The 19,815-nt window shown below is 40.0% G+C and overlaps 21 non-coding genes across 21 annotated transcripts; all 21 read left to right on the top strand.

Moving 5' to 3' along the window:
• The first annotated feature begins 147 nt into the window (after positions 1 to 147).
• Trnal-aag (transfer RNA leucine (anticodon AAG)) lies at positions 148 to 229 on the top strand. Its single transcript has one exon. It is a non-coding gene; the product is annotated as a tRNA-Leu (tRNA).
• A 521-nt stretch (positions 230 to 750) lies between these two features.
• Positions 751 to 832, top strand: Trnal-aag (transfer RNA leucine (anticodon AAG)). The gene has a single exon. It is a non-coding gene; the product is annotated as a tRNA-Leu (tRNA).
• Positions 833 to 1,809: 977 nt separating this feature from the next.
• Trnal-aag (transfer RNA leucine (anticodon AAG)) lies at positions 1,810 to 1,891 on the top strand. The gene has a single exon. It is a non-coding gene; the product is annotated as a tRNA-Leu (tRNA).
• Positions 1,892 to 5,126: 3,235 nt separating this feature from the next.
• On the top strand, positions 5,127 to 5,208 carry Trnal-aag (transfer RNA leucine (anticodon AAG)). Its single transcript has one exon. It is a non-coding gene; the product is annotated as a tRNA-Leu (tRNA).
• A 1,442-nt stretch (positions 5,209 to 6,650) lies between these two features.
• Trnal-aag (transfer RNA leucine (anticodon AAG)) lies at positions 6,651 to 6,732 on the top strand. Its single transcript has one exon. It is a non-coding gene; the product is annotated as a tRNA-Leu (tRNA).
• A 1,570-nt stretch (positions 6,733 to 8,302) lies between these two features.
• Trnal-aag (transfer RNA leucine (anticodon AAG)) lies at positions 8,303 to 8,384 on the top strand. Its single transcript has one exon. It is a non-coding gene; the product is annotated as a tRNA-Leu (tRNA).
• A 385-nt stretch (positions 8,385 to 8,769) lies between these two features.
• Positions 8,770 to 8,851, top strand: Trnal-aag (transfer RNA leucine (anticodon AAG)). Its single transcript has one exon. It is a non-coding gene; the product is annotated as a tRNA-Leu (tRNA).
• Positions 8,852 to 9,279: 428 nt separating this feature from the next.
• Positions 9,280 to 9,361, top strand: Trnal-aag (transfer RNA leucine (anticodon AAG)). The gene is given in 2 exon segments: positions 9,280 to 9,317; positions 9,327 to 9,361. It is a non-coding gene; the product is annotated as a tRNA-Leu (tRNA).
• A 977-nt stretch (positions 9,362 to 10,338) lies between these two features.
• Trnal-aag (transfer RNA leucine (anticodon AAG)) lies at positions 10,339 to 10,420 on the top strand. Its single transcript has one exon. It is a non-coding gene; the product is annotated as a tRNA-Leu (tRNA).
• Positions 10,421 to 10,805: 385 nt separating this feature from the next.
• Positions 10,806 to 10,887, top strand: Trnal-aag (transfer RNA leucine (anticodon AAG)). Its single transcript has one exon. It is a non-coding gene; the product is annotated as a tRNA-Leu (tRNA).
• Positions 10,888 to 11,315: 428 nt separating this feature from the next.
• On the top strand, positions 11,316 to 11,397 carry Trnal-aag (transfer RNA leucine (anticodon AAG)). The gene is given in 2 exon segments: positions 11,316 to 11,353; positions 11,363 to 11,397. It is a non-coding gene; the product is annotated as a tRNA-Leu (tRNA).
• A 977-nt stretch (positions 11,398 to 12,374) lies between these two features.
• On the top strand, positions 12,375 to 12,456 carry Trnal-aag (transfer RNA leucine (anticodon AAG)). The gene has a single exon. It is a non-coding gene; the product is annotated as a tRNA-Leu (tRNA).
• A 385-nt stretch (positions 12,457 to 12,841) lies between these two features.
• Positions 12,842 to 12,923, top strand: Trnal-aag (transfer RNA leucine (anticodon AAG)). The gene has a single exon. It is a non-coding gene; the product is annotated as a tRNA-Leu (tRNA).
• Positions 12,924 to 13,433: 510 nt separating this feature from the next.
• Trnal-aag (transfer RNA leucine (anticodon AAG)) lies at positions 13,434 to 13,515 on the top strand. The gene is given in 2 exon segments: positions 13,434 to 13,471; positions 13,481 to 13,515. It is a non-coding gene; the product is annotated as a tRNA-Leu (tRNA).
• Positions 13,516 to 13,900: 385 nt separating this feature from the next.
• Trnal-aag (transfer RNA leucine (anticodon AAG)) lies at positions 13,901 to 13,982 on the top strand. The gene has a single exon. It is a non-coding gene; the product is annotated as a tRNA-Leu (tRNA).
• A 510-nt stretch (positions 13,983 to 14,492) lies between these two features.
• Trnal-aag (transfer RNA leucine (anticodon AAG)) lies at positions 14,493 to 14,574 on the top strand. Its single transcript has one exon. It is a non-coding gene; the product is annotated as a tRNA-Leu (tRNA).
• A 385-nt stretch (positions 14,575 to 14,959) lies between these two features.
• Positions 14,960 to 15,041, top strand: Trnal-aag (transfer RNA leucine (anticodon AAG)). The gene has a single exon. It is a non-coding gene; the product is annotated as a tRNA-Leu (tRNA).
• A 510-nt stretch (positions 15,042 to 15,551) lies between these two features.
• Trnal-aag (transfer RNA leucine (anticodon AAG)) lies at positions 15,552 to 15,633 on the top strand. The gene has a single exon. It is a non-coding gene; the product is annotated as a tRNA-Leu (tRNA).
• A 384-nt stretch (positions 15,634 to 16,017) lies between these two features.
• Positions 16,018 to 16,099, top strand: Trnal-aag (transfer RNA leucine (anticodon AAG)). Its single transcript has one exon. It is a non-coding gene; the product is annotated as a tRNA-Leu (tRNA).
• A 511-nt stretch (positions 16,100 to 16,610) lies between these two features.
• On the top strand, positions 16,611 to 16,692 carry Trnal-aag (transfer RNA leucine (anticodon AAG)). The gene has a single exon. It is a non-coding gene; the product is annotated as a tRNA-Leu (tRNA).
• A 385-nt stretch (positions 16,693 to 17,077) lies between these two features.
• Positions 17,078 to 17,159, top strand: Trnal-aag (transfer RNA leucine (anticodon AAG)). The gene has a single exon. It is a non-coding gene; the product is annotated as a tRNA-Leu (tRNA).
• The last annotated feature ends 2,656 nt before the right edge of the window (positions 17,160 to 19,815 follow it).

Consider the following 19,815-nt stretch of genomic DNA (forward strand, 5'->3'; position numbering starts at 1 on the left):
GGTTGGGTATCATCGTATTATTTTGCGTCACTTACTTATTTGAGTTTTTCATACATTTCGGTCGTTTTTACATGTCATCTAGTGCTTAAATACGCGTAAATACTATTTTCTCTGCACACTCGTCGACATTATGTATTTGAAAAACCGGGCAGGATGGCTGAGCGGTCTAAGGCGCTGGTTTAAGGCACCAGTCACTTCGGTGGCGCGAGTTCGAATCTCACTCCTGTCATCTTATATCGCATGAACGGAAAGGTCCTCGAACAGAGAATATTGATTACGCTTAAAAACTTCGTCCCAAGACAGACGCAAATTTTAGAAAAAGTATAATTAGCAAGTCTTTGTCGCATTGGGGAAAAATGTCACTTGTACCACTTGATTTTGCGAAACAATTCGTTTATTTTTCGAAACAGAGATCTAAATCCTTAAAACAACAGGAGATTTCGATTTACTGCTTGTTAAGAGCGATAGTCCGAATGAAAAGTTCTTACAGTCATGTTCAACATTTTTCTTGATAATTGCATAATTTTTAACATTTAACCCACAAGAGTATAATTTTCGGCGTTTCATTATTGTACCCACGCAATGTGAACTTGTCAAAGTTTACTTGTCAAGGGACAGACTTAGGACTTCGGATCTTAGGTTAATTGGTTAGAGCAAAAACCTTCCTTCTAATGTCAGAATTAGCCATTTTTGGTTTACTTGAACTTTTTTTGTTTTTCTTTGGGACGGAGATTTTATATCTTAAAAAAAGGCAGGATGGCCGAGCGGTCTAAGGTGCTGGTTTAAGGCACCAGTCACTTCGGTGGAGCGAGTTCGAATCTCGCTCCTGTCATCTTATATCGCATGACCGGAAATGTCCTCGCACAGAGAATATTGATTACGCTTAAAAACTTCGTCCCCAGAAAGACGCAAATTTTAGAAAAAGTATAATTAACAAGTCTTTGTTGCATTGGGGAAAAATGTCACTTGTACCACTTGATTTTGCGGAAAATTTTGTTTATTTTTCGAAACAGAGATCTAAAGCGTTTAAACGACAGGAGATTTGGATTTACAGCTTGTTAAGAGCGATAGTCCAAATGAAACGGTCTTACAGTCATGTTCAACATTTTTCTTGATAATTGCATAATTTTTAACATTTAACCCACAAGAGTATATATTTCGGCATTTCATTATTGCACCCACGCAATGTGAACTTGTCAAAGTTTACTTGTCAAGGGACAGACTTAGGACTTCGGATCTTAGGTTAATTGGTTAGAGCAAAAACCTTCCTGCTAATGTCAGAATAAGCGATTTTTGGTTTACTTGAACTTTTTTGTGACGGGGATTTTATATCTTAAAAAGAAGGCAGGATGGCCGAGCAGTCTAAGGCGCTGGTTTAAGGCACCAGCCACTTCGGTGGCGCGGGTTCGAATCTCGCTCCTGTCAACTAGTCATACATGTCTGAAAAGTGCGTCGGACAAACGTTTTATTTCCGCTTAACTATTTTGCCTAGAAAAATGCGCGAACGTTTAAACAGGATGTATCACAAGTTTCGCTTGCATGAAGGACGGGATCGCTAAAACTGCTTGACTGTGCAGGTATTTCCGCCCACAATCAGGCAAAACTCTCTAAATTGATGAAAAGTCACGAAACGAATACACTTGCAATGGAATGCGCAAAGCTGGTTGGGTATCAACGTATTATTTTGCGTCACGTACTTATTTGAATTTTTCATACATTTCGGTCATTTTTACATGTCATCTAGTGCTTAAATACGCGTAAATACTATTTTTCCCGCACGCTCGTCCACATTATGTATTTGCAAAACCGGGCAGGATAGCCGAGCGGTCTAAGGCGCTGGTTTAAGGCACCAGTCAATTCGATGGCGCGAGTTCGAATCTCGCTCCTGTCATCTTATATCGCATGTCCGGAAATGTCCTCGGACAGAGGATATTGATTGCGCTTAAAAACTTCGTCCTCAGAAAGACGCAAATTTTAAAAAAGTATAATTAACAAGTCTTCGTCGCATTGGGGAAAAATGGCACTTGTACCACTTGATTTTGCGGAACATTTCCTTTATTTTTCGAAACAGAGATCTAAAGCGTTTAAACGACAGGAGATTTGGATTTACAGCTTGTTAAGAGCGATAGTCCGAATGAAACGGTCTTACAGTCATGTTCAACATTTTTCTTGATAATTGCATAATTTTTAACATTTAACCCACAAGAGTATAATTTTCGGCGTTTCATTATTGTACCCACGCAAGGTGAACTTGTCAAAGTTTACTTGTCAAGGGACAGACTTAGGACTTCGGATCTTAGGTTAATTGGTTGGAGCAAAAACCTTCCTGCTAATGTCAGAATAAGCCATTTTTGGTTTACTTCAACTTTTTTGGGACGGGGATTTTATTTATTAAAAAGCAGGCAGGATGGCCGAGCGGTCTAAGGCTCTCGTTTTAGGCACCAGTCACTTCGGTGGCACGAATTCGAATCTCGCTCCTGTCAACTAATCAAACATGTCTGAAAAGTACGTCGGACAAACGTTTTTATTTCCGATTAACTATTTTGCCTAGAAAAATGCGCGAACGTTCAAAAAGGATGTTTCACAAGTTTTGCTTGCATGTAGGACGGGATCGCTAAAACTGCTTGACTTTGCAGGTAATTCCGCCCACAATCAGGCAAAACTCTCTAAATTGATGAAAAGTCACGGGACGAATACACTTGCAATGGAATGTGCAAAGCTGGTTGGGTATCAACGTGTTATTTTGCGTCACTTACTTATTTGAATTTTTCATACATTTCGGTCATTTTTACATGTCATCTAGTGCTTAAATACGATACGCGTAAATACTATTTTTTCCGCACGCTCGTCCACATTATGTATTTGCAAAACCGGGCAGGATAGCCAAGCGGTCTAACGCGCTGGTTTAAGGCACCAGTCACTTCGGTGGCGCGAGTTTGAATCTCGCTCCTCTCATCTTATATCGCATGTCCGGAAATGTCCTCGGACAGAGGATATTGATTGCGCTTAAAAACTTCGTCCTCAGAAAGACGCAAATTTTAAAAAGGTATAATTAACAAGTCTTCGTCGCATTGGGGAAAAATGGCACTTGTACCACTTGATTTTGCGGAACATTTCCTTTATTTTTCGAAACAGAGATCTAAAGCGTTTAAACGAAAGGAGATTTGGATTTACAGCTTGTTAAGAGCGATAGTCCGAATGAAACGGTCTTACAGTCATGTTCAACATTTTTCTTGATAATTGCATAATTTTTAACATTTAACCCACAAGAGTATAATTTTCGGCGTTTCATTATTGTACCCACGCAATGTGAACTTGTCAAAGTTTACTTGTCAAGGGACAGACTTAGGATTCCGGATCTTAGGTTAATTGGTTAGAGCAAAAACCTTCCTTCTAATGTTAGAATTAGCCATTTTTGGTTTACTTGAACTTTTTTTGTTTTTCTTTGGGACGGGGATTTTATATCTTAAAAAAAGGCAGGATGGCCGAGCGGTCTAAGGTGCTGGTTTAAGGCACCAGTCACTTCGGTGGAGCGAGCTCGAATCTCGCTCCTGTCATCTTATATCGCATGACCGGAAATGTCCCCGCACAGAGAATATTGATTACGCTTAAAAACTTCGTCCCCAGAAAGACGCAAATTTTAGAAAAAGTATAATTAACAAGTCTTTGTTGCATTGGGGAAAAATGTCACTTGTACCACTTGATTTTGCGGAAAATTTTGTTTATTTTTCGAAACAGAGATCTAAAGCGTTTAAACGACAGGAGATTTGGATTTACAGCTTGTTAAGAGCGATAGTCCAAATGAAACGGTCTTACAGTCATGTTCAACATTTTTCTTGATAATTGCATAATTTTTAACATTTAACCCACAAGAGTATATATTTCGGCATTTCATTATTGCACCCACGCAATGTGAACTTGTCAAAGTTTACTTGTCAAGGGACAGACTTAGGACTTCGGATCTTAGGTTAATTGGTTAGAGCAAAAACCTTCCTGCTAATGTCAGAATAAGCGATTTTTGGTTTACTTGAACTTTTTTGTGACGGGGATTTTATATCTTAAAAAGAAGGCAGGATGGCCGAGCAGTCTAAGGCGCTGGTTTAAGGCACCAGCCACTTCGGTGGCGCGGGTTCGAATCTCGCTCCTGTCAACTAGTCATACATGTCTGAAAAGTGCGTCGGACAAACGTTTTATTTCCGCTTAACTATTTTGCCTAGAAAAATGCGCGAACGTTTAAACAGGATGTATCGCAAGTTTCGCTTGCATGAAGGACGGGATCGCTAAAACTGCTTGACTGTGCAGGTATTTCCGCCCACAATCAGGCAAAACTCTCTAAATTGATGAAAAGTCACGGGACGAATACACTTGCAATGGAATGTGCAGAGCTGGTTGGGTATCAACGTATTATTTTGCGTCACTTACTTATTTGAATTTTTCATACATTTCGGTCATTTTTACATGTCATCTAATGCTTAAATACGCGTAAATACTATTTTTTCTGCACGCTCGTCCACATTATGTATTTGAAAAACCGGGCAGGATGGCCGAGCGGTCTAAGGCGCTGGTTTAAGGCCCAGTCACTTCAAGGGCGCGAGTTCCAATCTCGCTCCTGTCATCTTATATCGCATGTCCGGAAATGTCCTCGGACAGAGGATATTGATTACGCTTAAAAACTTCGTCCCCAGAAAGATGCAAATTTTAGAAAAAGTATAATTAACAAGTCTTTGTCGCATTGGAGAAAAGTGTCACTTGTACCACTTTATTTTGCGGAAAATTTCGTTTATTTTTTGAAACAGAGATCTAAAGCGTTTAAACGACAGGAGATTTCGATTTACAGCTTGTTAAGAGCAAAAGTCCGAATGAAACGTTCTTACAGTTATGTTCAACATTTTCCTTGATAATTGCATAATTTTTAACATTTAACCCACAAGAGTATAATTTTCGGCGTTTCATTATTGTACCCACGCAATGTGAACTTGTCAAAGCTTACTTGTCAAGGGACAGACTTAGGACTTCGGATCTTAAGTTAATTGGTTAGAGCAAAAACCTTCCTGCTAATGTCAGAATAAGCCATTTTTGGTTTACTTGAACTTTTTTGGGACGGGGATTTTATATCTTAAAAATGAGGCAGGATGGCCGAGCGGTCTAAGGCGCTGGTTTAAGGCACCTGTCACTTCGGTGGCGCGAGTTCGAATCTCGCTCCTGTCAACTAATCATACATGTCTGAAAAGTACGTCGGACAAACGTTTTTATTTCCGCTTAACTATTTTGCCTAGAAAAATGCGCGAACGTTTAAAAAGGATGTTTCACATGTTTCGCTTGCATGCAGGACGGGATCGCTAAAACTGCTTGACTGTGCAAGAAATTCCGCCCACAATCAGGAAAAACTCTCTAAATTCATGAAAAGTCACGGGACGAATACACTTGCAATGGAATGTGCAGAGCTGGTTGGGTATCAACGTATTATTTTGCGTCACTTACTTATTTGAATTTTTCATACATTTCGGTCATTTTTACATGTCATCTAATGCTTAAATACGCGTAAATACTATTTTTTCTGCACGCTCGTCCACATTATGTATTTGAAAAACCGGGCAGGATGGCCGAGCGGTCTAAGGCGCTGGTTTAAGGCCCAGTCACTTCAAGGGCGCGAGTTCCAATCTCGCTCCTGTCATCTTATATCGCATGTCCGGAAATGTCCTCGGACAGAGGATATTGATTGCGCTTAAAAACTTCGTCCCCAGAAAGACGCAAGTTTTAAAAAAGTATAATTAACAAGTCTTCGTCGCATTGGGGAAAAATGGCACTTGTACCACTTGATTTTGCGGAGCATTTCGTTTATTTTACGAAACAGAGATCTAAAGCGTTTAAACGACAGGAGATTTGGATTTACAGCTTGTTAAGAGCGATTGTCCGAATGAAACGATCTTACAGTCATGTTCAACATTTTTCTTGATAATTGCATAATTTTTAACATTTTACTCACAAGAGTATAATTTTCGGCGTTTCATTATTGTACCCACGCAATGTGAACTTGTCAAAGTTTACTTGCAAGGAACAGACTTAGGACTTCGGATCTTAGGTTAATTAGTTAGAGCAAAAACCTTCCTGCTAATGTCAGAATAAGCCATTTTTGGTTTACTTGAACTTTTTTGGGACGGGGATTTTATATCTTAAAAATGAGGCAGGATGGCCGAGCGGTCTAACGCGCTGGTTTAATGCACCAGTCACTTCGGTGGCGCGAGTTCGAATCTCGCTCCTGTCAACTAATCATACATGTCTGAAAAGTACGTCGGACAAACGTTTTTATTTCCGCTTAACTATTTTGCCTAGAAAAATGCGCGAACGTTTAAAAAGGATGTTTCACATGTTTCGCTTGCATGCAGGACGGGATCGCTAAAACTGCTTGACTGTGCAGGAAATTCCGCCCACAATCAGGAAAAACTCTCTAAATTCATGAAAAGTCACGGGACGAATACACTTGCAATGGAATGTGCAGAGCTGGTTGGGTCTCAACGTATTATTTTGCGTCACTTACTTATTTGAATTTTTCATACATTTCGGTCATTTTTACATGTCATCTAGTGCTTAAATACGCGTAAATACTATTTTCTCTGCACGCTCGTCGACATTATGTGTTTGAAAAACCGGGCAGGATGGCCGAGCGGTCTAAGGCGCTGGTTTAAGGCACCAGTCACTTCGGTGGCGCGAGTTCGAATCTCGCTCCTGTCATCTTATATCGCATGACCAGAAATGTCCTCAGACGGAGAATATTGATTACGCTTAAAAACTTCGTCCCCAGAAAGATGCAAATTTTAGAAAAAGTATAATTAACAAGTCTTTGTCGCATTGGAGAAAAGTGTCACTTGTACCACTTGATTTTGCGGAAAATTTCGTTTATTTTTTGAAACAGAGATCTAAAGCGTTTAAACGACAGGAGATTTCGATTTACAGCTTGTTAAGAGCAAAAGTCCGAATGAAACGTTCTTACAGTTACGTTCAACATTTTTCTTGATAATTGCATAATTTTTAACATTTAACCCACAAGAGTATAATTTTCGGCGTTTCATTATTGTACCCACGCAATGTGAACTTGTCAAAGCTTACTTGTCAAGGGACAGACTTAGGACTTCGGATCTTAAGTTAATTGGTTAGAGCAAAAACCTTCCTGCTAATGTCAGAATAAGCCATTTTTGGTTTACTTGAACTTTTTTGGGACGGGGATTTTATATCTTAAAAATGAGGCAGGATGGCCGAGCGGTCTAAGGCGCTGGTTTAAGGCACCTGTCACTTCGGTGGCGCGAGTTCGAATCTTGCTCCTGTCAACTAATCATACATGTCTGAAAAGTACGTCGGACAAACGTTTTTATTTCCGCTTAACTATTTTGCCTAGAAAAATGCGCGAACGTTTAAAAAGGATGTTTCACATGTTTCGCTTGCATGCAGGACGGGATCGCTAAAACTGCTTGACTGTGCAAGAAATTCCGCCCACAATCAGGAAAAACTCTGTAAATTGATGAAAAGTCTCGGGGCGAATACACTTGCAATGGAATGTGCAGAGCTGGTTGGGTATCAACGTATTATTTTGCGTCACTTACTTATTTGAATTTTTCATACATTTCGGTCATTTTTACATGTCATCTAATGCTTAAATACGCGTAAATACTATTTTTTCTGCACGCTCGTCCACATTATGTATTTGAAAAACCGGGCAGGATGGCCGAGCGGTCTAAGGTTCTGGTTTAAGGCACCAGTCACTTCAAGGGCGCGAGTTCCAATCTCGCTCCTGTCATCTTATATCGCATGTCCGGAAATGTCCTCGGACAGAGGATATTGATTGCGCTTAAAAACTTCGTCCCCACAAAGACGCAAGTTTTAAAAAAGTATAATTAACAAGTCTTCGTCGGATTGGGGAAAAATGGCACTTGTACCACTTGATTTTGCGGAGCATTTCGTTTATTTTACGAAACAGAGATCTAAAGCGTTTAAACGACAGGAGATTTGGATTTACAGCTTGTTAAGAGCGATTGTCCGAATGAAACGATCTTACAGTCATGTTCAACATTTTTCTCGATAATTGCATAATTTTTAACATTTTACTCACAAGAGTATAATTTTCGGCGTTTCATTATTGTACCCACGCAATGTGAACTTGTCAAAGTTTACTTGTCAAGGAACAGACTTAGGACTTCGGATCTTAGGTTAATTAGTTAGAGCAAAAACCTTCCTGCTAATGTCAGAATAAGCCATTTTTGGTTTACTTGAACTTTTTTGGAACGGGGATTTTATATCTTAAAAATGAGGCAGGATGGCCGAGCGGTCTAACGCGCTGGTTTAAGGCACCAGTCACTTCGGTGGCGCGAGTTCGAATCTCGCTCCTGTCAACTAATCATACATGTCTGAAAAGTACGTCGGACAAACGTTTTTATTTCCGCTTAACTATTTTGCCTAGAAAAATGCGCGAACGTTTAAAAAGGATGTTTCACATGTTTCGCTTGCATGCAGGACGGGATCGCTAAAACTGCTTGACTGTGCAGGAAATTCGGCCCACAATCAGGAAAAACTCTCTAAATTCATGAAAAGTCACGGGACGAATACACTTGCAATGGAATGTGCAGAGCTGGTTGGGTCTCAACGTATTATTTTGCGTCACTTACTTATTTGAATTTTTCATACATTTCGGTCATTTTTACATGTCATCTAGTGCTTAAATACGCGTAAATACTATTTTCTCTGCACGCTCGTCGACATTATGTGTTTGAAAAACCGGGCAGGATGGCCGAGCGGTCTAAGGCGCTGGTTTAAGGCACCAGTCACTTCGGTGGCGCGAGTTCGAATCTCGCTCCTGTCATCTTATATCGCATGACCAGAAATGTCCTCGGACGGAGAATATTGATTACGCTTAAAAACTTCGTCCCCAGAAAGATGCAAATTTTAGAAAAAGTATAATTAACAAGTCTTTGTCGCATTGGAGAAAAGTGTCACTTGTACCACTTGATTTTGCGGAAAATTTCGTTTATTTTTTGAAACAGAGATCTAAAGCGTTTAAACGACAGGAGATTTCGATTTACAGCTTGTTAAGAGCAAAAGTCCGAATGAAACGTTCTTACAGTCATGTTCAACATTTTTCTTGATAATTGCATAATTTTTAACATTTAACCCACAAGAGTATAATTTTCGGCGTTTCATTATTGTACCCACGCAATGTGAACTTGTCAAAGCTTACTTGTCAAGGGACAGACCTAGGACTTCGGATCTTAAGTTAATTGGTTAAAATGAGGCAGGATGGCCGAGCGGTCTAAGGCGCTGGCTTAAGGCACCTGTCACTTCGGTGGCGCGAGTTCGAATCTCGCTCCTGTCAACTAATCATACATGTCTGAAAAGTACGTCGGACAGACGTTTTTATTTCCGCTTAACTATTTTGCCTAGAAAAATGCGCGAACGTTTAAAAAGGATGTTTCACATGTTTCGCTTGCATGCAGGACGGGATCGCTAAAACTGCTTGACTGTGCAAGAAATTCCGCCCACAATCAGGAAAAACTCTCTAAATTCATGAAAAGTCACGGGGCGAATACACTTGCAATGGAATGTGCAGAGTTGGTTGGGTATCAACGTATTATTTTGCGTCACTTACTTATTTGAATTTTTCATACATTTCGGTCATTTTTACATGTCATCTAATGCTTAAATACGCGTAAATACTATTTTTTCTGCACGCTCGTCCACATTATGTATTTGAAAAACCGGGCAGGATGGCCGAGCGGTCTAAGGTGCTGGTTTAAGGCACCAGTCACTTCAAGGGCGCGAGTTCCAATCTCGCTCCTGTCATCTTATATCGCATGTCCGGAAATGTCCTCGGACAGAGGATATTGATTGCGCTTAAAAACTTCGTCCCCACAAAGACGCAAGTTTTAAAAAAGTATAATTAACAAGTCTTCGTCGGATTGGGGAAAAATGGCACTTGTACCACTTGATTTTGCGGAGCATTTCGTTTATTTTACGAAACAGAGATCTAAAGCGTTTAAACGACAGGAAATTTGGATTTACAGCTTGTTAAGAGCGATTGTCCGAATGAAACGATCTTACAGTCATGTTCAACATTTTTCTCGATAATTGCATAATTTTTAACATTTTACTCACCAGAGTATAATTTTCGGCGTTTCATTATTGTACCCACGCAATGTGAACTTGTCAAAGTTTACTTGTCAAGGAACAGACTTAGGACTTCGGATCTTAGGTTAATTAGTTAGAGCAAAAACCTTCCTGCTAATGTCAGAATAAGCCATTTTTGGTTTACTTGAACTTTTTTGGAACGGGGATTTTATATCTTAAAAATGAGGCAGGATGGCCGAGCGGTCTAACGCGCTGGTTTAAGGCACCAGTCACTTCGGTGGCGCGAGTTCGAATCTCGCTCCTGTCAACTAATCATACATGTCTGAAAAGTACGTCGGACAAACGTTTTTATTTCCGCTTAACTATTTTGCCTAGAAAAATGCGCGAACGTTTAAAAAGGATGTTTCACATGTTTCGCTTGCATGCAGGACGGGATCGCTAAAACTGCTTGACTGTGCAGGAAATTCGGCCCACAATCAGGAAAAACTCTCTAAATTCATGAAAAGTCACGGGACGAATACACTTGCAATGGAATGTGCAGAGCTGGTTGGGTCTCAACGTATTATTTTGCGTCACTTACTTATTTGAATTTTTCATACATTTCGGTCATTTTTACATGTCATCTAGTGCTTAAATACGCGTAAATACTATTTTCTCTGCACGCTCGTCGACATTATGTGTTTGAAAAACCGGGCAGGATGGCCGAGCGGTCTAAGGCGCTGGTTTAAGGCACCAGTCACTTCGGTGGCGCGAGTTCGAATCTCGCTCCTGTCATCTTATATCGCATGACCAGAAATGTCCTCGGACGGAGAATATTGATTACGCTTAAAAACTTCGTCCCCAGAAAGATGCAAATTTTAGAAAAAGTATAATTAACAAGTCTTTGTCGCATTGGAGAAAAGTGTCACTTGTACCACTTGATTTTGCGGAAAATTTCGTTTATTTTTTGAAACAGAGATCTAAAGCGTTTAAACGACAGGAGATTTCGATTTACAGCTTGTTAAGAGCAAAAGTCCGAATGAAACGTTCTTACAGTCATGTTCAACATTTTTCTTGATAATTGCATAATTTTTAACATTTAACCCACAAGAGTATAATTTTCGGCGTTTCATTATTGTACCCACGCAATGTGAACTTGTCAAAGCTTACTTGTCAAGGGACAGACCTAGGACTTCGGATCTTAAGTTAATTGGTTAAAATGAGGCAGGATGGCCGAGCGGTCTAAGGCGCTGGCTTAAGGCACCTGTCACTTCGGTGGCGCGAGTTCGAATCTCGCTCCTGTCAACTAATCATACATGTCTGAAAAGTACGTCGGACAAACGTTTTTATTTCCGCTTAACTATTTTGCCTAGAAAAATGCGCGAACGTTTAAAAAGGATGTTTCACATGTTTCGCTTGCATGCAGGACGGGATCGCTAAAACTGCTTGACTGTGCAAGAAATTCCGCCCACAATCAGGAAAAACTCTCTAAATTCATGAAAAGTCACGGGGCGAATACACTTGCAATGGAATGTGCAGAGCTGGTTGGGTATCAACGTATTATTTTGCGTCACTTACTTATTTGAATTTTTCATACATTTCGGTCATTTTTACATGTCATCTAATGCTTAAATACGCGTAAATACTATTTTTTCTGCACGCTCGTCCACATTATGTATTTGAAAAACCGGGCAGGATGGCCGAGCGGTCTAAGGTGCTGGTTTAAGGCACCAGTCACTTCAAGGGCGCGAGTTCCAATCTCGCTCCTGTCATCTTATATCGCATGTCCGGAAATGTCCTCGGACAGAGGATATTGATTGCGCTTAAAAACTTCGTCCCCACAAAGACGCAAGTTTTAAAAAAGTATAATTAACAAGTCTTCGTCGGATTGGGGAAAAATGGCACTTGTACCACTTGATTTTGCGGAGCATTTCGTTTATTTTACGAAACAGAGATCTAAAGCGTTTAAACGACAGGAAATTTGGATTTACAGCTTGTTAAGAGCGATTGTCCGAATGAAACGATCTTACAGTCATGTTCAACATTTTTCTCGATAATTGCATAATTTTTAACATTTTACTCACCAGAGTATAATTTTCGGCGTTTCATTATTGTACCCACGCAATGTGAACTTGTCAAAGTTTACTTGTCAAGGAACAGACTTAGGACTTCGGATCTTAGGTTAATTAGTTAGAGCAAAAACCTTCCTGCTAATGTCAGAATAAGCCATTTTTGGTTTACTTGAACTTTTTTGGAACGGGGATTTTATATCTTAAAAATGAGGCAGGATGGCCGAGCGGTCTAACGCGCTGGTTTAAGGCACCAGTCACTTCGGTGGCGCGAGTTCGAATCTCGCTCCTGTCAACTAATCATACATGTCTGAAAAGTACGTCGGACAAACGTTTTTATTTCCGCTTAACTATTTTGCCTAGAAAAATGCGCGAACGTTTAAAAAGGATGTTTCACATGTTTCGCTTGCATGCAGGACGGGATCGCTAAAACTGCTTGACTGTGCAGGAAATTCCGCCCACAATCAGGAAAAACTCTCTAAATTCATGAAAAGTCACGGGACGAATACACTTGCAATGGAATGTGCAGAGCTGGTTGGGTCTCAACGTATTATTTTGCGTCACTTACTTATTTGAATTTTTCATACATTTCGGTCATTTTTACATGTCATCTAGTGCTTAAATACGCGTAAATACTATTTTCTTTGCACGCTCGTTGACATTATGTGTTTGAAAAACCGGGCAGGATGGCCGAGCGGTCTAAGGCGCTGGTTTAAGGCACCAGTCACTTCGGTGGCGCGAGTTCGAATCTCGCTCCTGTCATCTTATATCGCATGACCAGAAACGTCCTCGGACGGAGAATATTGATTACGCTTAAAAACTTCGTCCCCAGAAAGATGCAAATTTTAGAAAAAGTATAATTAACAAGTCTTTGTCGCATTGGAGAAAAGTGTCACTTGTACCACTTGATTTTGCGGAAAATTTCGTTTATTTTTTGAAACAGAGATCTAAAGCGTTTAAACGACAGGAGATTTCGATTTACAGCTTGTTAAGAGCAAAAGTCCGAATGAAACGTTCTTACAGTCATGTTCAACATTTTTCTTGATAATTGCATAATTTTTAACATTTAACCCACAAGAGTATAATTTTCGGCGTTTCATTATTGTACCCACACAATGTGAACTTGTCAAAGCTTACTTGTCAAGGGACAGACCTAGGACTTCGGATCTTAAGTTAATTGGTTAGAGCAAAAACCTTCCTGCTAATGTCAGAATAAGCCATTTTTGGTTTACTTGAAATTTTTTGGGACGGGATTTTATATCTTAAAAATGAGGCAGGATGGCCGAGCGGTCTAAGGCGCTGGCTTAAGGCACCTGTCACTTCGGTGGCGCGAGTTCGAATCTCGCTCCTGTCAACTAATCATACATGTCTGAAAAGTACGTCGGACAAACGTTTTTATTTCCGCTTAACTAATTTGCCTAGAAAAATGCGCAAACGTTTAAAAAGGATGTTTCACATGTTTCGCTTGCATGCAGGACGGGATCGCTAAAACTGCTTGACTGTGCAGGAAATTCCGCCCACAATCAGGAAAAACTCTCTAAATTCATGAAAAGTCACGGGACGAATACACTTGCAATGGAATGTGCAGAGCTGGTTGGGTATCAACGTATTACTTTGCGTCACTTACTTACTTGAATTTTTCATACATTTCGGTCATTTTTACATGTCATCTAATGCTTAAATACGCGTAAATACTATTTTTTCTGCACGCTCGTCCACATTATGTATTTGAAAAACCGGACAGGATGGCCGAGCGGTCTAAGGCGCTTGTTTAAGGCACCAGTCACTTCTGTGGCGCGAGTTCGAATCTCGCTCCTGTCATCTTATATCGCATGACCGGAAATGTCCTCGGACGGAGAATATTGATTACGCTTAAAAACTTCGTCCCAGAAAGATGCAAATTTTAGAAAAAGTATAATTAACAAGTCTTTGTCGCATTGGAGAAAAGTGTCACTTGTACCACTTGATTTTGCGGAAAATTTCGTTTATTTTTTGAAACAGAGATCTAAAGCGTTTAAACGACAGGAGATTTCGATTTACAGCTTGTTAAGAGCAAAAGTCCGAATGAAACGTTCTTACAGTCATGTTCAACATTTTTCTTGATAATTGCATAATTTTTAACATTTAACCCACAAGAGTATAATTTTCGGCGTTTCATTATTGTACCCACACAATGTGAACTTGTCAAAGCTTACTTGTCAAGGGACAGACTTAGGACTTCGGATCTTAAGTTAATTGGTTAGAGCAAAAACCTTCCTGCTAATGTCAGAATAAGCCATTTTTGGTTTACTTGAACTTTTTTGGGACGGGGATTTTATATCTTAAAAATGAGGCAGGATGGCCGAGCGGTCTAAGGCGCAGGTTTAAGGCACCTGTCACTTCGGTGGCGCGAGTTCGAATCTCGCTCCTGTCAACTAATCATACATGTCTGAAAAGTACGTCGGACAAACGTTTTTATTTCCGCTTAACTATTTTGCCTAGAAAAATGCGCGAACGTTTAAAAAGGATGTTTCACATGTTTCGCTTGCATGCAGGACGGGATCGCTAAAACTGCTTGACTGTGCAGGAAATTCCGCCCACAATCAGTAAAAACTCTCTAAATTCATGAAAAGTCACGGGACGAATACACTTGCAATGGAATGTGCAGAGCTGGATGTGTATCAACGTATTATTTTGCGTCACTTACTTATTTGAATTTTTCATATATTTCGGTCATTTTTACATGTCATCTAATGCTTAAATACGCGTAAATACTATTTTTTCTGCACGCTCGTCCACATTATGTATTTGAAAAACCGGGCAGGATGGCCGAGCGGTCTAAGGCGCTGGTTTAAGGCACCAGTCACTTCAAGGGCGCGAGTTCCAATCTCGCTCCTGTCATCTTATATCGCATGTCCGGAAATGTCCTCGGACAGAGGATATTGATTGCGCTTAAAAACTTCGTCCCCAGAAAGACGCAAGTTTTAAAAAAGTATAATTAACAAGTCTTCGTCGTATTGGGGAAAAATGGCACTTGTACCACTTGATTTTGCGGAGCACTTCGTTTATTTTTCGAAACAGAGATCTAAAGCGTTTAAACGACAGGAAATTTGGATTTACAGCTTGTTAAGAGCGATAGTCCGAATGAAACGATCTTACAGTCATGTTCAACATTTTTCTTGATAATTGCATAATTTTTAACATTTTACTCACAAGAGTATAATTTTCGGCGTTTCATTATTGTACCCACGCAATGTGAACTTGTCAAAGTTTACTTGTCAAGGAACAGACTTAGGACTTCGGATCTTAGGTTAATTAGTTAGAGCAAAAACCTTCCTGCTAATGTCAGAATAAGCCATTTTTGGTTTACTTGAACTTTTTTGGGACGGGGATTTTATATCTTAAAAATGAGGCAGGATGGCCGAGCGGTCTAACGCGCTGGTTTAAGGCACCAGTCACTTCGGTGGCGCGAGTTCGAATCTCGCTCCTGTCAACTAATCATACATGTCTGAAAAGTACGTCGGACAAACGTTTTTATTTCCGCTTAACTATTTTGCCTAGAAAAATGCGCGAACGTTTAAAAAGGATGTTTCACATGTTTCGCTTGCATGCAGGACGGGATCGCTAAAACTGCTTGACTGTGCAGGAAATTCCGCCCACAATCAGTAAAAACTCTCTAAATTCATGAAAAGTCACGGGACGAATACACTTGCAATGGAATGTGCAGAGCTGGATGGGTATCAACGTATTATTTTGCGTCACTTACTTATTTGAATTTTTCATATATTTCGGTCATTTTACATGTCATCTAATGCTTAAATACGCGTAAATACTATTTTTTCTGCACGCTCGTCCACATTATGTATTTGAAAAACCGGGCAGGATAGCCGAGCGGACTAAGGCGCTGGTTTAAGGCACCAGTCACTTCAAGGGCGCGAGTTCAAATCTCGCTCCTGTCATCTTATATCGCATGACCGGAAATGTCCTCGGACGGAGAATATTGATTACGCTTAAAAACTTCGTCCCCAGAAAGATGCAAAGTTTAGAAAAAGTATAATTAACAAGTCTTTGTCGCATTGGAGAAAAGTGTCACTTGTACCACTTGATTTTGCGGAAAATTTCGTTTATTTTTTGAAACAGAGATCTAAAGCGTTTAAACGACAGGAGATTTCGATTTACAGCTTGTTAAGAGCAAAAGTCCGAATGAAACGTTCTTACAGTCATGTTCAACATTTTTCTTGATAATTGCATAATTTTTAACATTTAACCCACAAGAGTATAATTTTCGGCGTTTCATTATTGTACCCACACAATGTGAACTTGTCAAAGCTTACTTGTCAAGGGACAGACTTAGGACTTCGGATCTTAAGTTAATTGGTTAGAGCAAAAACCTTCCTGCTAATGTCAGAATAAGCCATTTTTGGTTTACTTGAACTTTTTTGGGACGGGGATTTTATATCTTAAAAATGAGGCAGGATGGCCGAGCGGTCTAAGGCGCAGGTTTAAGGCACCTGTCACTTCGGTGGCGCGAGTTCGAATCTCGCTCCTGTCAACTAATCATACATGTCTGAAAAGTACGTCGGACAAACGTTTTTATTTCCGCTTAACTATTTTGCCTAGAAAAATGCGCGAACGTTTAAAAAGGATGTTTCACATGTTTCGCTTGCATGCAGGACGGGATCGCTAAAACTGCTTGACTGTGCAGGAAATTCCGCCCACAATCAGTAAAAACTCTCTAAATTCATGAAAAGTCACGGGACGAATACACTTGCAATGGAATGTGCAGAGCTGGATGGGTATCAACGTATTATTTTGCGTCACTTACTTATTGGAATTTTTCATATATTTCGGTCATTTTTACATGTCATCTAATGCTTAAATACGCGTAAATACTATTTTTTCTGCACGCTCGTCCACATTATGTATTTGAAAAACCGGGCAGGATGGCCGAGCGGTCTAAGGCGCTGGTTTAAGGCACCAGTCACTTCAAGGGCGCGAGTTCGAATCTCGCTCCTGTCATCTTATATCGCAAGTCCGGATATGTCCTCGGACAGAGGATATTGATTGCGCTTAAAAACTTCGTCCCCAGAAAGACGAAAATTTAAAAAAAGTATAATTAACAAGTTTTCGTCGCATTGGGGAAAAATCGCACTTGGACCACTTGATTTTGCGGAACATTTCGTTTATTTTTCGAAACAGAGATCTAAAGCGTTTAAACGACAGGAAATTTGGATTTACAGCTTGTTAAGAGCGATAGTCCGAATGAAACGGTCTTACAGTCATGTTCAACATTTTTCTTGATAATTGCATAATTTTTAACATTTAACCCACAAGAGTATAATTTTCGGCGTTTCATTATTGTACCCACGCAATGTGAACTTGTCAAAGTTTACTTGTCAAGGGACAGACTTAGGACTTCGGATCTTAGGTTAATTGGTTAGAGCAAAAACCTTCCTGCTAATGTCAGAATAAGCCATTTTTGGTTTACTTGAACTTTTTTGGGACGGGGATTTTATATCTTAAAAAGAAGGCAGGATGGCCGAGCGGTCTAAGGCTCTGGTTTTAGGCACCAGTCACTTCGGTGGCGCGAGTTTGAATCTCGCTCCTGTGAACTAATCATTCATGTCTGAAAAATACGTCGGACAAACGTTTTTATTCCCGCTTAACTATTTCGCCTAGAAAAAAGCGCGAACGTTTAAAAAGGATGTTTCACAAGTTTCGCTTGCATGCAGGACGGGATCGCTAAAATTGCTTGACTGTGCAGGTAATTCCGCCCACAATCAGGAAAAACTCCGTAAATTTATGAAAAGTCACGGGACGAATACATTTGCAATGGAATGTGCAGAGCTGGTTGGGTATCAATGTATTATTTTGCGTCACTTACTTATTTGAATTTTTCATACTTTTCGGTCATTTTTACGTGTCATCTAGTGCTTAAATACGCGTAAATACTATTTTCTCTGCACGCTCGTCGACATTATGTATTTGAATAACCGGGCAGGATGGCCGAGCGGTCTAAGGCGCTAGTTTAAGGCACCATTCACTTCGGTAGCGCGAGTTCGAATCTCGCTCCTGTCATCTTATATCGCATGACAGGAAATGTCCTCGGACAGAGAATATTAGTTACGCTTAAAAACGTCGTCCCCAGACAGACGCAATTTTTAGAAAAAGTATAATTAACAAGTCGTTGTTGCATTGGGGAAAAATGTCACTTGTGCCACTTGATTTTGCGGAACATTTCGTTTATTTTTCGAAACAGAGATCTAAAGCGTTTAAACAACAGGAGAATTGGATTAACAGCATGTTAAGAGCGATAGTCCGAATGAAACGGTCTTACAGTCATGTTCAACATTTTTCTTGATAATTGCATAAGTTTTTAACATTTAACCCACAAGAGTATAATTTTTGGCGTTTCATTATTGTAGCCAACCAATGTGAACTTGTCAAAGTTTACTTGTCAAGGGACAGACTTAGGAATTCGGATCTTAGGTTAATTGGTTAGAGCAAAAACCTTCCTGCTAATGTCAGAATAAGCCATTTTTAATTTACTTGAACTTTTTTGGGACGGGGATTTCATATCTTAAAAAGAAGGCAGGATGGCCCAGCGGTCTATGGCGCTCGTTTTATGCACCAGTCACTTCGGTGGCGCGAGTTCGAGTCTCGCTCCTTTCATCTTATATCGCAAGTCCGGATATGTCCTCGGACAGAGGATATTGATTGCGCTTAAAAACTTCGTCCCCAGAAAGACGAAAATTTTAAAAAAGTATAATTAACAAGTCTTCGTCGCATTGGGGAAAAATGGCACTTGGACCACTTGATTTTGCGGAACATTTCGTTTATTTTTCGAAACAGAGATCTAAAGCGTTTAAACGACAGGAAATTTGGATTTACAGCTTGTTAAGAGCGATAGTCCGAATGAAACGGTCTTACAGTCATGTTCAACATTTTTCTTGATAATTGCATAATTTTTAACATTTAACCCACAAGAGTATAATTTTCGGCGTTTCATTATTGTACCCACGCAATGTGAACTTGTCAAAGTTTACTTGTCAAGGGACAGACTTAGGACTTCGGATCTTAGGTTAATTGGTTGGAGCAAAAACCTTCCTGCTAATGTCAGAATAAGCCATTTTTGGTTTACTTGAACTTTTTTGGGACGGGGATTTTATTTCTTAAAAAGCAGGCAGGATGGCCAAGCGGTCTAAGGCTCTGGTTTTAGGCACCAGTCACTTCGGTGGCACGAATTCGAAACTCGCTCCTGTCAACTAATCATACATGTCTGAAAAGTACGTCGGACAAACGTTTTTATTTCCGCTTAACTATTTTGCCTAGAAAAATGCGCGAACGTTCAAAAAGGATGTTTCACAATGTTTTGCTTGCATGTAGGACGGGATCGCTAAAACTGCTTGACTTTGCAGGTAATTCCGCCCACAATCAGGCAAAACTCTCTAAATTGATGAAAAGTCACGAGACGAATACACTTGCAATGGAATGTGCAAAGCTGGTTGGGTATCAACGTATTATTTTGCGTCACGTACTTATTTGAATTTTTCATATATTTCGGTCATTTTTACATGTCATCTAGTGCTTAAATACGCGTAAATACTATTTTCTCTGCACGCTCGTCGACATTATGTATTTGAATAACCGGGCAGGATGGCCGAGCGGTCTAAGG

The sequence above is a fragment of the Hydractinia symbiolongicarpus genome, chromosome 3 (genome assembly GCF_029227915.1).
Source record: "Hydractinia symbiolongicarpus strain clone_291-10 chromosome 3, HSymV2.1, whole genome shotgun sequence".
Classification (NCBI taxonomy): domain Eukaryota; kingdom Metazoa; phylum Cnidaria; class Hydrozoa; order Anthoathecata; family Hydractiniidae; genus Hydractinia; species Hydractinia symbiolongicarpus.